This window comes from Nelumbo nucifera, chromosome 4 (assembly GCF_055504915.1).
Source record: "Nelumbo nucifera cultivar China Antique chromosome 4, China Antique-T2T, whole genome shotgun sequence".
Taxonomy (NCBI): domain Eukaryota; kingdom Viridiplantae; phylum Streptophyta; class Magnoliopsida; order Proteales; family Nelumbonaceae; genus Nelumbo; species Nelumbo nucifera.
In genome coordinates this window covers 22682038-22698682 of record NC_142652.1, presented here as the reverse complement: position 1 = coordinate 22698682, position 16645 = coordinate 22682038, and the positions used below count along the sequence as shown (strand labels likewise).

At 36.2% G+C, this 16645-nt stretch overlaps 2 long non-coding RNA genes across 2 annotated transcripts; one reads left to right on the top strand and one right to left on the bottom strand.

Annotated features, from left to right (window-relative positions):
* The first annotated feature begins 1015 nt into the window (after nt 1-1015).
* On the top strand, nt 1016-7403 carry LOC104597837 (uncharacterized). The gene is made up of 2 exons (XR_735254.3): nt 1016-1659; nt 6159-7403. It is a non-coding gene; the product is annotated as an uncharacterized LOC104597837 (long non-coding RNA).
* Nucleotides 7404-13704: 6301 nt separating this feature from the next.
* On the bottom strand, nt 13705-15266 carry LOC148792085 (uncharacterized). The gene is made up of 2 exons (XR_016085897.1): nt 13944-15266; nt 13705-13781 (listed from the first exon to the last, which is right to left on the bottom strand). It is a non-coding gene; the product is annotated as an uncharacterized LOC148792085 (long non-coding RNA).
* Nucleotides 15267-16645: the final 1379 nt, after the last annotated feature.

Here is a 16645-nt window from a genome sequence, read left to right as displayed (position 1 = left end):
GGCAATGGGATAGCTTTATCGCTCTCCCGCCGGGTCGGGGAGGGCGGCAAACGGATCCTATCGAAAACACAACGTTCAAACCAATTTTAATAATAAATTGACACAAATCCCGGTATATCGGATATGTGTGGATCCAATCTAGCACATGTTGTTAAGCAGATGTTAAGTGATATTTGAAAAAGACATAAATGTTCTTTAAGTGTCATCTGAATATCCAATTTTCTTGAATAAAAGAGGTAAGGATTTGGGATTATTAATTTTTTGTCAACATTTAAATAATTGATAAAGAAAATTATATGACACTTTAAAGGCATTTATGTTTTTTCATTGAAAAATACATTTTGAAGGTTTGAGTATTGAATTATCACATTTTAAAATTGATTAACGGCAGGAATTAGATTAACACGTTTTGAAAATTTGAATATTGAATTATCGCATTTTAAAGTTTGAAAACCAAAATGGCATTGGACCCAAAGTAAAGGGTACCATTCAAGAATTTTCCATTTTTGTAAAGGATTGCACCATATTCTTGTCTCTTACACGAGAAAAAAAAAAAAACATATTGTAATCCAAAATAAAATATTCTTGACTCCATATTAATCTTTTCCTTTTGTATCCCCACGATACTGTCTTCATATTGAGCCGCATCAAAGCTCGTAGAGAATTTTGGCAACTATTAAATTATTAAATTGTAGGAGCAATCACCCTTTCACAGGGCTAGATTTGCTCACAACAAAATAATTTTCCAACAAGTTTCAACATGCTTTTGCTTGCGTAAAGACTAGGATCCACCATAAAAATGGGACCCATCATGGTAAGATTTATGGATACATATCATGTTGAAACTTGTTGTAAAAAGTATTTTGTTGTGAACAGATCACAGGTGATTAAAAATCACTTCATCCATCATTTAAAACTTTTGACAAGAATAAAGATGCATAAATTCATCATCCACCCTTAATTAAAAGGAATCGAGATATTCTCCCTACAGAGTGCTCCTCACACCAAGTTCACAGCCACATCCCATTATGTATTAGGAACATTTCCCATGAATAACTTTCCTATAAAATGTTGTAGATAGTATTCTATGCATATAACCACACATCTCATTTGACTTTTTCTCACTTTGTCACCCTATTAGAGCTATTCATAGGGTTGTCAATTGGAAAATTTTGGGTTGGATCCAAACCGATCCAAATCTTATCAAGTCAGTTTTCAACAATCCATTATAGTTATTGGGTTGGGTCAACCCAAAATAAAATCGCTTGTATTATTATTGGTTTGAATCGGCCCAAAACCAGAAACCAATAGTTCAAAACCAAAAACCCTACCAATTTGAATCGAAACCAGACGCTAAGACAAGAAACTTTCGGCGGTCGTCTGAAGCAACTCTTCTCCGATGCTCTGAAAAAACTGTTCGAACGTTCGAAGCAATTCTTCTCCGACGGTCGTCTATCAGGTGGCTCTTCTCTTTGTGGAAAGCATTCTCCTCGACGGTTCGAAGAAACTCTGGAAATCTATAAGACTGGAACATGATTCTCTCGCTCTCTGTCAAGCGTTCTCTCCGGCGGTCATCCATCAAGTGGTTCTTCTCTTTGGCGGTTTGAAGCAACTCTAGACATCAAGATTTTCTCACTCTTCTCTCTCAGACGGAAATAGGTAATAGTCTGGTTTTCTTCAAAAAATGAAATCCTCAATTTTTGTGTTTGTTACTATGTCGTTTGTGTTAGTTACTATTGTCGTTTATCCTTGAAACTTTTTGGGTTCCTTCGTGGCTTCATCAATACAAATTGGTGAGAAAATGGGTTCTAGTTTTCAAGGTCATTGATACTTTGAATACTTAGAATTAAGACTTTAATATATTAAAATGATAATATTCTATCTTAAATATGTAATTGATACTTGTTAAGGTAATTATCTAGCTTTATCAAACAATAGCCTATTTCTAAAAATTGGATGAGTAGTACTTATATGAAAAGGTTATAATTCATAAATTTTTCTTTGTTGATAGCTTTGTTTCCCTCCATGCCCAAACAGATCTGATTCTCAAATAAAACTAACCTCTTCAATTGTTGATAACCTCTCAAATAAAACTAAATGATAATATTTAGTGGGCAAGAAGGCTCTGAATCCATGTTTGTACCATAAGTATGTATGAAGCATTAGGATTACTAATGCTTATAGGAATTAGAACACTCAGAAAGAAGGAATCGATTATGAAGAAACCTTTTCGCCTGTGGCCATTCTTAAATCCATTAGGATCCTGCTAACTGTAGCAGCGTACCATGATTACGAGATTTGGCAAATGAATGTCAAAACTACGTTCCTGAATGGAGATCTTACTGAAGATATCTATATGCAGCAACCACAAGGTTTTATAGCTGCGGGTCAGGAACACATGGTATGTAAACTAAACCGATCCATATATGGACTTAAGCAAGCTTCTAGAAGTTGGAACATCCGGTTTGACTCTACCGTCAAAAAGTTTGACTTTGAGCAAAATCCGAATGACCCATATATTTACAGGAAATCCAGTGGGGATAAGGTTACGTTCCTGGTTTTGTATGTAGATGACATTCTACTCATTAGGAATGGTGTAGGAATATTGACTACGGTGAAAGTATGACTTTCACAGCAATTCTCCATGAAAGATCTTGGAGAAGCTTCCTACATACTGGGTCTTCGGCTCTATAAAGATAGATCGAAGAGGATAATAGGATTATCCCAATCTGCTTACATTGTAAGGATAGTCAAGAGATACAGTATGGAGAACTCCAAGAAAGGAAATGTTTCTTTCAGGCCTGGAGTCACTCTCTCAAAGGGTATGTCTCCCAAGACTCTCGAGGAGATTATCCCAATCTGCTTTCAGCCGTAGGGAGCATCATGTATGTCATACTGTGCACTCGTCCTGACATCTCTCAGGCAGTGAGTGTGGTAAGCAGATTCCAGTCAAACCTAGGACAAGAGCATTGGACTGCTATGAAAAAACATACTAAAGTACCTTCGAATGACAAAAGAGTTTTGTCTGGTATTCGATGGTATTTTACTACAGATCTAGGGGTATATTGATGTCAATTTCCAGTCAGATCCAAATGATAGAAAGTCTACATCTGGTTATATCTACACGATAGGATCGTGTGTTATTAGCTGGAAGAGCAGCAAACAAGAGTCCTAAGTAGTGAGAATAACAGTCCACAACCCAAGCTGAACACATTGCCGTAACTGAGGCTGTCTAATGAATGAAGGTGTTCATTCTGAAATTTGGAATTCAATACATCACACATTCCACTGTTGTGTGATAACACTGGATCTACGGGAGATTGATGTTAAAAGGTAGCATCGGCGAAGAATGTGGCAGACCCATTGACTAAGCCACTGACACAGAAAGTATTTGAGAAACACGTGAAAAGTCTGGGACTCCGGCTTGTACCCGATTGGACCTAAGTGCAAGTGGGAGCTGTTAGACAGTGTATGCCCTTAGTTCTAATCAGAATGATGTACATTATGACATTTAATGTAATTGAATAAAGTACATATTTGATTCGTGTTATTATGTTGTGTTTTTGTGTAATACCCTTAAATTGGACACATATGAGACTTGTGTCAGTTTAGAATCTTCACAGCCGTTGGATAGATCTGGGGAGATATATCCTGCCAAGGCTGACACTGATGTGCCGCCAAGTTGGTTGGAGTGGCTTGTCTTAGCTGCCAGGGTGAGACCTGAGGTACATGTAGTGTGGGTTTTCTTGAAACCCTGAACCAGACCAGAATTCTAGTATTGCCCTAGACCTTGGAGATAGATGGGCAAAACTGGAATGTTACACCTGACCCCTAGACTCGATTATGATACTGCACTAGGTGTCGGATTAGCTTGTCTTTGATGTGCCAATCAGTGAGATCCTTAGAGGGGGTCAAAACCTGGGTATGTTGGGACAGTCCGGGAATTCATCTGAGTGAGTGATCATAGTGACAGGATCAACCCCTTTGTTGGATAAAGTGAACGATCGAAGATGCACTCTCTCTGATGGAAACAAAAACTGCCGATAGTCGATTTCAACCGTTGAAATTTGTTTTGCAAAATATATTTATATAGAGATATACATATATACATTATGGTTTCAAAATGTTTGCAAAAAGGTTTTAATTCCCGGGATCCATGTGAGTAGAGAGTGCAGCGCTGTACCTCGCAGCCAAGGGAGATGTCCTCTCTTGTCGGGTAGTGTTTGATCATTATGGGCTGAGAGGTTAAGTGTAAGACCATTGAAGGTAATACCTGATGGGCTAATCTTGCATCTGCCCACAGTCCTTGGATTTTTATAAGGTGGCTTGACCCAATGACCATTTAGTGTAAATGTTGGGCCCAATAAGAGCCCATGGTGATGGACTCAGGGGTTCACTGTCTTCTACAGTGAATTCAGCCAGGCCTTCTAACAGAGGGTAGGTTGAACCCATGTGGTTGATGTGTAGATCAATGTTTGGGTCTCACGCCACACAAGAATATCCAACTAGGCAGCAGATAGGAGGGTAAGTGAGCAAATGGACTTAATGGGATTAAGAGATGCTCTCTTTAAAGGCTATAAATAGAGCAGCAAGGGGCGAACCAAAGACACAGAAAAGAAGAGAGATCTTCTGGTTCGCAGATCACAAGGAAGAAATTTTGCAGTTCGACTACTTCAGATTTATACCCTTTCCTGCTCTTGCCGCCTCTGCTAGTTTGATCTCCACTTGTAGGAGCGATCAAGAAGAGTTCTTGATATTATCTTTTGAGAGAAAAGATAATCATAAGTCGTGCTCACCTGCCCTCCGTCGAGTTCTTGTTGAAGAATTCGGTTCTTGCAGAATAACCATCCTGCTGATTCTGCTCCACCCTACACTGTATCATCTTCAGTGGGAGCAGTCTTTGGTATTTTCCTTGAGCGTGAACACTTTCGTTGGGGGTTACTACTATTCCGTATCAGGTATATCCCTCTCCTACCTTTTGGTTTCAGATCTGGTTCGGTTTGGGTTCAAGATTGATCGTTGAAAATGCAGTTTTCTAAAATAGGGAATGTAATTCCCACATGGGAGAGAGAGAAAATTTTTAAATTTTGCCCAACCTACCTGTAAGGTTCGACTATCCATATGATGGATCTCTCATCCCTTCAAGTGTATTGACAAACTATTTGAATAATTAGATGATTACCATTTCTGCTTATTTTTATTGACCATGTAAGGTTTTGAATTGAAAGTATTCATTCAACGAAAACTGTATACATGAATTTACTATTTCTTTGAAGTAATTATTTGGGTCCAAACTTTGACAATTTTGGAAATTAATTGACACTTTGATACATTATGCAGTTAGACCGATATGAATTGGTTTCTATTTGACAAGTATGCATATTTTGGATTGATATTTGTTGAGTCATTATGTATGACAACAAATTGTTAATTGAAGGAAGATGTTAATGATAGATTAATCTGGAATTATCTACAAATTGTTTGTAGTTAAGTTGGTTATAAAGCTTATATTCTATGGTTCAGATTTAACGAAATTTATGCTTGAGAATTCAGAATTGATTATGTTGTTCATTTTACTTTGAAAGAGCTTTGTGAAGGTTTCAACCGATTCTCTTTATTTTGGTTAAACTTTAGCTTGAGAATAATAGATCCTTAATCTGTTAATTCAGTAAGTTTATATGCTACATTAAGTTAAGCTAGCTCTTCAATTTTTATATTGTTTCTTTAAGTATCTCAGTTCTTTAAGAATTGAGATATCATGAAATGGCCATGAAGGTAATTAATTAGATCATTAGGTCTGTTAACTAATCAAACCATTAAGGACTTTGATTCATGGAGAGTAACTGTATAATAACTGTAAAATGATACTGCATTATAGTGAAGGTATGGTAGGCCTCTGTGTTTGATTAATAGCAATCTTACTTGTCAACTGTTAGACTTCTTTTGGAACTGAAATTTCAAGTCACACCAGAGTCTATGTATATTTTTTAAAAACTAATTGATTGGGTTAAAAGGTCTGAAAATGAGTTTCCGAAGAAAAATGTTGTGTTACGATTAACTAGTTTAAATGTTAAAAATCAATTGGAGTATTATAAGAATAAAAATCCATTGTTTATGATCTCTTCATATAAAACTGACTGGATTGTTTCATCTGATAGGACTTTGGATCCATGTTTAGCCTAGTAAAGGCTGTTGGAGCCGCCTTAGATTAGTTCTTGTGATGGAAGACTGGATAAATATTTTGTCAGGTTTGTTACTGAGCTTCGTTAAATGGCAGAGGAATCTCCCATAGAACAAATTATTTTGAAGCCCAAAAAGGTCTCCCATGTCTGTCTAGACATCCTTTATTCATGTGACAAATTTCAGCCATAATCACTTGCCACGTGTCAAATAATAAGTCATTCTTCTTTTGACCAAGCTTTATATTAAAAAAAATCTAAGATTAAACAGTTGATATTTGTTGGGAAAACCACTAGTACGAGGTGAGGAAGCTTCCTATAAATATGGGGTTTTGGTCCTCATCCTTGCCATCAAACAAATTCATAGCCACACCACAGCAGCAGTTCAACACGAAAAAGGAGTGAATATCAAGACTTGCTCTTCAAGAAAAGAGAGAACCAATTTTCATGCAGCTAAACTAATGGCAATAAGTATGCACATGCTATTTTAGACTGATCACAATGCTCCTGTCCTGGGTCCTGGACTCCTGGGAAGATTCCTGAAACTTATAACATAATTACACAAGAGAAGCTGATAGGAATGGATAGGTCCACTTGGTTGGACTTCCAATGTCCAAACACAGTTGGGAACTATTTTGAAAGTGTGCCTCCATTGTTCTTGGAAAGAAAGCCTCATGTAAATTGTGCTAATAAGGGAAAAGGTGTAGGGCATTTGAGGTGCATTTTACAATACATACAGCAAAAAGGAATTAGAAAAGGTGCATGACAGTTGAGGTGCATTTTGCTTCATCATAATTGTGCTAGTACTAATTCCTTTTAACCATGTGGGAGATGTCTAGCCAACCTGAACATCTGGGTCAGCATGGCTTTCTGCAATTCTTGGGTTTCTACTTTACATTTGATAGTAGCTCCACTTTCAGAGAGTTATATCTTGCTTTTCTGGATGAGTTCATATCCTCCTTTGAATGGCGTGCATCTTGAATACAATTGTAGTTCTCGGAGGGAGTTATTCAAGGTCATGTATATATGGTGGTCAAATAGATTCAATCAATGAGTTAAAACAGTAGGATTCTTTATAAGTCCAGGATTTCTTCATTTCTTTCCTTCCTAGGATTTTATGAAAAATTTTCTTAGCTGAATGTATTGAAAAACAAGTTATTATGATCCAACCTTCTTCTCATGTAGCAGGTTTTAGCCAAATAATCTTTCTACATTATGTAAAAATATGCACCTTTCTTCTAAGCACTTCCCCTCTTTCTTTCTTAGCTGATTCTCCTTATTTTGGTTAAACTTCGGCTTGAGAATAATAGGTCCTTAATCTGTTAATTCAGTAAGTTTATATGCTACATTAAGTTAAGCTAACTCTTCAATTTTTATATTGTTTCTTTAAGTATCTTAGTTCTTTAAGAATTGAGATATCATGAAATGGCCATGAAGGTAATTAATTAGATCATTAGGTCTGTTAAGTAATCAAACCATTAAGGACTTTGATTCATGTAGAGTAACGGTATAATAACTGTAAAATGATACTGCATTATAGTGAAGGTATGGTAGGCCTCTGTGTTTGATTAATAGCAATCTTACTTGTCGACTGTTAGACTTCTTTTGGAACGGTATTTATTGGTGTATGTTTCTTTAAATAATTCAGTTCCATCTATGCTGATGGTTTTATTGATCATAACTTTTAGTTATACCATCAAAGTATTGTTTAGAGAGGAGGAAAATGGGGGGCGGGGTGATGGGTGTCTGTAAAGAATGCATCCCTTTTTTCCTGTGGGTTGAGGAGCGGAATGACGTTGAGAAGCAGAATAAAAGTGTGTTGATTAATTGGCAATAATTACTCAATAGTTTGGACCGGATTGGGTCCAATCTGATCCATTTGTATTTCAGTTAGACTGGATTGGATCCAGTTTGTATGGGATTTGGTCCGGTCCGGGGCGAAGGAAATGGATCAATGATGGACTGGATTGGATTGGACCAAATCCAGCCCAATTGATAGCCCTAGTTATTTATAGGTTCTTTCATATGGATTTATTATTCTACCTATCATTTTTTTAGTTTTACAATTTATCCATTTAGGCCATGTTTGAGAGTACTTAAATATGTGCTTATTTGGGCCGGCACCACACCATTAAGCATCTATTGGTGTTTGGGAAATAAGCCCAAAATAAGTGCTTATTTTAAAAATAAGGACTTATTTTTTAAGCCCAAATTTCCAATTTTTTTAAGTGTTCATACAATAAGCTCTTATTCAGAATCTCTCTCATAATTGTTCCTGATAAATTTTTAGAATACCAACTATACCCTTTTATAAAAACACTTTTACAAAGACACTTTTATAAAAGTACTTTTACAAAAGTAAAGTATTTTTATAAAAGCACCTCTTAGAAAGTGCTTTAACAAAATCACTTTTATTCACAAAAGCACTTTTATAAAAACACTTCTACCAACGTACATTTTATGAAAACACTTTTATGAAAGTATTTTTGCAAAACTACTTTTATGAAAGCACTTTTACAAAAATACTTTTATAAGTGCTAAAAGTGCTTTTCTCTTTTACAAAATCACTTTTATAAAAGTACTTTTATAAAAACACTTCTATCAAAGTAATTTTATTCATTCACTTTGGATTGGGTATTTTGAAAATTTGAAAGAAAATGAAGGACAAAAGAGTCACAATTGCTTATTTGAGTGCTTATTGGAGAAAAAGGCCACCAAACGCTCAATATGAAATAAGTGCTTATTTTTTAAAATAAGCACTTGAAAAAATTGGGTGCAAAATGCAAGTAAATACTTATTTGAATAAGTATTTGTTTTTAAGTACTTATTTTTAACATAATCACTTCCAAACATGGCCTTAAGCATCTATATTTCTAGTCATTTTTTGGATGTATTGTTTCTTAATCATCCAACACTCTACTATATACAATATAGTTAGCTTACAATTGATTCATAGCATTTTTTTTTTTTCTGTATCCAAAGTGATTTTCACCCATCACATAAGACTCTAAACACATTCACGAAAAAAAGGTTTTTGCTGATAAACCGCCAGCATCGACCTATACCGGGGATCTTTCTTTCTAGGTATGGGAAAATCATGACTGCCAGGAAAGCCTTACAAAACCACCATAGGTGTCATCAAATTGGCCCCTTAAATTAAGCATTGTCGACGGTTTGTCACAATCGCTAGCTTGTGATTTATTATACCGACAGTCATAAACCGCTAGGAAAAGTATATGTACATACATATGATATAAAGAAATGTAATTTCTTCTAGGAGAACTTTGAATAACCACCCCAGGGTGAATTTTGATTTAACTCCTACTAAACAATTACCACTATTATGATAATGGATGATTTGTTATTATTTTTTCCACTATTCTATGCCTTTTTAACATCATAGTCAAACCCTAATTTAATTCTACATGCATATTAAGGATAGGGAAATATACCCGTTAAGCCCCAAGTTTTAGTGGAAACCAGATTTTGTCTTTAAATGCTTTATCAATTAAAAATAAAAGTGAAAAAAATCATTCACCTAACATACAGGTTAGGTTAAGGTTGAATCCTAAAGCAACTTGGTAGTTTTTTTTTTTATTTTTTTTGGATCCAAGAGTCCAAGTTGATATATGACCCATTCTGCAATCAAAGGATATGGATCATTTAACGGGTCATTAGGTCCAAGTAGACCTGCTCATGGGCCGGGTAGCCTGATGTGACAGCTCAGTCCAACTCGTTATAAGTTGGGCTTGGTCATAATTTTAGGTCTGCGGGCTTGGGCGTAAAGCACTAGGCCCAATTTTTTTGAACCGGGCTCAGGCTTTCTCAAAAATGCTCGAAACGAGCCCAACCCAAGTCCGACTTGATGCTATATATTAAACAATAAAAAATATATGTTATTTAATGAAAAATATATATACATTTTTTCTTTGTTTTTCTTCTCTTTTTTTTTAAGTAATAGTGAGATGTTTATTATTTTTCAGCTTTGAAGATTTTTAATATAAATAAAACACTTTTTATTGAATAAAACAGATAAAAAAAATCTATTTTCAAATTTTTGGTCGGGCTCAGGATAGGGCCTGAGCTTTGAACTTTATATAAGGGTAGGGCTCGGATTCAAGACCTAGGCCCAATGGACGGGCCAGGCTCGGACTCAGGCCTGAATGTATTCTACTGATACATAGACAAAGCCTGGTTGAACCTAGCCCGGCCTGGCCCATGAACAAGTCTATGTCCAAGTCCTTGCAATTATGAATTTGGATTTTGGACTAGCATGGGAGCCTGATGGGCTATATATTAGATTCATATTGGGGGGTTAGTACGTAGCACATTTGAAACCATCTATATAGTTTTGAAATACAAACTATCACAATTTCCCTTCGATACTAAAATCTCATGGATTGATCCACTCTATAGTATGTTAATTGATTATCATATGTATTACAATAAATGAATGCGTGAATAAGGAATAAGGCAAAGGTATAGATCTACATAAAAGACATTAGATAGCTTCGGAGAGAAAGAAGAAAGGAGAAAAATTGCATAAAGTTTCAAGAGGACTTAAATGGAGATTGAAGGCACAATCAAGCATAGCTTACGCACAAGTTGGTATTGAAAGTTTGAGGATCTTAGTTAGTTAGATTTGAGACAAAGGGTTCAAGAGTAGGGTTTCACCATGTATTATCGTGGGAATTCTAAGATCAGGACTGCTACTCTTTTTCTTGAGGTCCGCACATAAACATGAGTTCGACTACAACACTTTTAGATATGCGTCATCACAGCATAAAAAATTATTGTGTTGGTGTATTAAATCATTGGTGTACTAACATTAAAAGCTCAGTTAGTTCTTGCACTGTGGCAATGGTTCACCACATCTCATTCCGAGGGCGTTGGCTTATCGTAGTTTGATTGTTGAGTAAGACTGCGTTGTAGAGGTTTTCTTCAAACTAATAATTGTAGTTAAGTATTCTTTAGCACAACTTACCTGGTATTTGAGTGGGTGAGTTTATGATTGTGATGCACCACACCACATTGCAGTCTCTAGCATGCCTACATTCATATACTTACAAAATGAAATGTTTTATATAATTTTTTTATAACAATACATCCATACCACATTGCAAAGTACCTTATGGAGTATAAAACAAACCACATCTTATAGAAAATGTCTTAGAGGCTTCGTTGGCTACTGATGGGCAAACTGGATTACTTTTGTAAAATAAAACATTATCTATATGGATTATATATATTCACATCTATATTTATAATTTTAGATATATAAAATGGATATTGCCTTAGTTGTGGTGTAAGTCAAAAATTAAATTTGATTATATAATATCAATTAATATTTTTATCTTTTATTTACACACATGCATAGCACAAATCAATTAATATTTTTATCCTTTATTTGCATGCATGCATTACACGTACCATGCTCTTCTTTTTACCAATCAGAACTTGACTCCTACTTAGAATCTTTTAACTTTTAAAAGAAAAATGGTTGTTTGTTTCCTCTTATTTATTATCTCTTAAAGTGCAATCATACAATTTTTCTGTTTCCCAATGGTACGTCCAAAAAGGCAAACAAAAACTCTCATATATGGAATCCAAATGGATATTTGATAATTTTTAGAATTTAGAATTCAAAACAAATTTTCGACACTTGAAGTTCAAAGGAAAGAAAATTTCATCAATACCAATATACCTCTAAATGTAATTATTGCACTTTCATATGTCAGATTTCAGAGCAAAAGAACAAACCCTTAGATTTTGCAATGAGCATACCAATGTCTGTCATATAGCTCTCTCTAATGCCTCACCTAACTCCAGACCTTCACATGGCTTTCTAAAGATAAATTTTAATGGCACCGCATCTTTCACCAAATCTGGAGCTGGTTGTGTAATCCGTGACAATCAAGGTGCTTTTTATCTATGCTTGTGCAATTCCTCTCACTTCCAATTCGGCTTTGGTGATTGAAGTCATGCTTCTCGAGTCACTTCAATTTGGCCAATCTTTGGGAATTTCAGGTACTAGTATATAAGATGACACTTAGACCTGATTAGTTTCTTGTCATGGTTTTTAAAACCAATCCGACGACCAAATCAATCAGGGGTCAACATAAAAAAAAATTAAAAATTTAAAAAATGATCAAAACCATTCAAATGGTTAACCAGCTGATTCAATAGTTTTTTGACCAAAATCAATGATTTTGGGAGAAACGAAACTGGTCAGGTAACTAATTCCCGGTTTTTCCAGTCTGACCATCCGGTCCGACCATATTTCTTGTTGGAAGATTCGCTACAACCTCCATGGAGTATACACATGCTTCTATACAGCTGCAAGAGTATCCTTTCTCGCCTCCTGAACCCTTAAAGTTGCTTATATTCCACGGACCTTTAATCACACTTCTCATCAAATGGCTAACATATGATGCAAGTGAAAGGGATTGTTGAATGAATTTGCCTTAGGGCTATTTAAAAAAAAAAATAACACGTAATTTTACATTATTAATATATAAAATAGGTAATTGTCAATTGTCATATATAATAAATATTTATAAGATTTTATTTTATTTTATTTATTTATTTAATTTAAATATACTAATACATGAAATATAGATATATAGATATGAGTCACATGACTTTATTTTCACACCGAAAGCCACACACTTGAGGCCTATACTTAGGGATGCGTGCAAGTAAGGGACGAAAAGAGCCTGACTGCATCAGGGAGGGCGGCCCACAAGAAAATGAGCACAGCAACAAAGAAAGCGGCGATGCCAAAGCGCCTGCAATATCTGGCCGCTTTTGGGTAGTCTTCTCTGAGCATCATGGTGCAAGCTGCGCCCGAGAATGAGAATACGAGTGATAATAGAAAAGCATGAAAGGTGGAGGGTTGGCCTCCAAATATGATGGTGGGGATTGGGTTGCCGTCGATATATTCGTAGGGCAGCTGTATAAGGGACACCACGGTCATAAACGATAATGCACAAATCAGCTCCTCCGGCCGTGTCCGCACTTCATGTGGCAGTTTGTTTGTGATGGGAAGAAGAGATGGCGCCTTCAGATTCACTTGTGGTAGTAGTCTCTTGCGCACTCTCAAAGCCAAGAATTGAAATGATAGAAATAATGTTTGAACGCTGAATACCATTTTATGCCTCAGATTACGACACTAGATTTGCTTATTTGGCGACGGATCGACTCCTTCGGAGGCTTGGTCTCCCCTCTTGGTGGCTGGTGCTTCATAAGCGGAGCTCCATGGTTTATAATAGACGCAAGCTTCAACGAAAAGTTTAGCTCTTATCATTCCAGCAGGAAGGCCTTCCTTTCCAAGTGTTTTCCGGGGTAATTAGGTGTAAGGAATATGGTGATTGGTGGGCCGACTACGCATGCATTTTCCCGGTGTTTTCCGGGGTAAGCGTCACGTCATCAATAAGTTAACTTTGACAATAAATTAATTGATAGGAAAACACGACTTTCGTTGCCTTGCATCGAAAGACTGGAAGACGGCCTTAATGGGCAAAGAAAAATAAAGAAGAACATTGACGAAAATTGTTTGGTTACCAAGATCTATGGGATACATTGGGTTCACAACTAGGAAGACTGAATCCCATTGAGAGAGGCAATGACATGAAGAAGAAAGCCAGTTAATCCATATGCAATGAAAATGAAGAAGGAAACTTGTTAATCCGCTGATAAATTAAACGCAACAATCAATTGCATGTTTCTCATCGCTGATAAATTATACTCGTCGGTTTAACCTACCTCCGTCTCGGCATGCTCTGATCTGTATCAATCTGGGCACGCTCTGGTTTGCGACAAATCCTGGACAACAAAAACAGAACTCTTAACTCATGAAATTTCAATTACCTTTGGTGAAGGCTTTAATTGTTTGAAGCGATTTCTTTAATTGCGGCAAACCCCTCTTTGTTGTTCTTTTTCTTGTCTTCGGATCATTCGGCGGGAAACTGAGAAGAACGCATTAACGGAAGGTGTGAGAAACCTCAAAAGGGAGGACGATGAGGAACTCTTACTTCTTCGACGGGGGTTTGGAAGCGCACTAACTTAGCCATCGGAGTGTCCCCACCGGATAAGCCACCCCGGGATCTCCGATTCATCTATTGTAGGTTACCTAGTCCTCGTCTTACTGGCAGTTAGATCATCTCCAACAGGGAACAACCGGATTACGCCACATCATTACCCATTTGCTAATTGCTTGCCCCTTTGCGAAAGCCAAATGGCTGGCTAGCCCACTGAATTTTAGATCTACTAAGTTGAATCATTTGCTTGTCGACTACTGGATTTCTAGTTGGTTCAATGAATCAAGTTACTCTACTGATCACCACCCGATAGCTTATCAAGCCATTATCTGTTGGGAACTCCCTTTCCAGATCTTGCAACAAGCCAAGATACTTATTACTGAGTTGTTCCCAAAGAACTCGACTATCAACTCTGGGAATCCTACCTCAAATTATCCACCTGTGTCGTGGACTCCTCCTCCTCCACAAACTGTGATGCAAGCCGGAATAACTCTAGAAACATCAATGGAATAGCATGCGTGATCAGATCTTTTGGAGAAATCTTGGATGCCCGTGTAGAACAAGGCCATTCTTCCTCAGTTGTTGATGCTGAGCTCGAAGCCGTTCACTTGGGGTGTCTACTGTCTACATGCACATCTTTTGGGTGCCAATACTATTATTTTAGAATCCAATTCGAAGATGGCAGTATACATGATTCAAATCCAGGATTCGACCTCCTTATCCCCTCTATCAGGAGTCATCCACGATATTCGGCAGGTTGTTGGACTTTTCAACATGTTCACAGAAGCTCAAACCAACTAGCCTATGTGCTGGCCCATGCCGTCTCAGGACCCAATTCGTTTTGGATGAGGAATTTTCACTTTTCCTTTTGGATTGGCCCGTTTATGCCTTTGCCTACTCTGATATGTATCCTCCTTAAACTTTATACAATTACTTCAATTTACCAAAAAAATATATATATTGTCCCTTTCAATAATGTTACTTTTCTGGATAAATCATTCATCATATACCTTTAGGAGAATAAAAGAACACTGAGAAATGCTCGAGAAATAAGAAAAAATGGTGGTTTGCTGGGGGATAACATGGATTGAAACCGAGAAGAAATGGAGATTTTACCACTAATAGTTTGATTAATAGAAGGAATTTGTGAGGCTGGACAAATGAATCGACTCATGGGTCACTGTTGTGTTCTCTACAATAACAACCATGTTCGAATAGGAGAGGGAAGAGAAGAGAGGGCAGGCAGGCAGGAGTACAATAGTAAGTGTTTGACTAGTTTGTGGGAGAGGAAATATAGGGGGTGAAGGTGATTTGATGGCATAGTTGTGGAGGTGGAGAAAGGGGTTTGGTTATTGGTGAATAAAGGAGCCGAGTTTCCTTTTTTCGCATTTTTTCTTTTTAATTTTAAGTTTAAAAAAGTTGTATCATAAAAACATAAAGGGGGTATTCTAAGCATATGGGGTTTGGGACAATACACTCAAAAACCAATAAAATTTTCTAAAGGGAGCAAACCATAAATTTTCCAAACATTAAAATGGGGTGAACTCGCCATTTAGTTTTCCTGCACATGTGAGGGGTGATCATACAAATTGTGACGTGTTCCAATCTAATTGGAAGTGCACCCTGGAACATACCAAATTGAGTGCAAGAAACCCGGCACCACAGAGATAAATAAAAAAAAAAAAAAAGTGAAAAATGATCATGTGTATATGTCAAATCACCTTCATCTATTAAAAAAACAAAATGATATATAGTGAGAGTAATGAAACTCCAAAAAAGTGACAGTTGTTAAATCCAATTTGAGAAAAAAAAAAAAAGTGCCAATTTTAAACACATAGCAACTCATAAAAAAGTATCCATTCGTTAACTTTAGACACATGACTACCTATAAAAAAATTATCAACTCCAAAGGATGTGTGGGGCACATATTAATATTTGTAATTCAATTTCCTCAATCAAATAAACTAATAATTGTAAAGAATTTTAAATTGCAAATTAAACACGATTTAATTACTTAAATTAAATAAGAAATTCAAATTATATATAATTACCAGAGGCATAATTAAAAAACAAAAAAAAGATACATAGATGTAATTGTCTAGTACTTATATTAGAGGAATGCACAAAAACAAATTTATTCTAAAATTGTTTTATCCCAAAGTTGTGTTAAAGTTATAGGAATACTGGTAGAAATGGGAAAATCTTACGGAAACGGTGATGATTATAGGTTATGGAAAAAAGGTTGACGATTCATTGGGTTCACAATCAGGATCATACTTGGAATTGGAATCAGAACCGCCATTCCAATCTTTATTGTTCTTATTTCGTTCATTAGTTTGTTTTTTATTATTTTCACCATTACTTTATTAATATTTTATGGATATATAATGGTTATTTTATTATTGCGGAAATTGTTTTGGTCAAGAG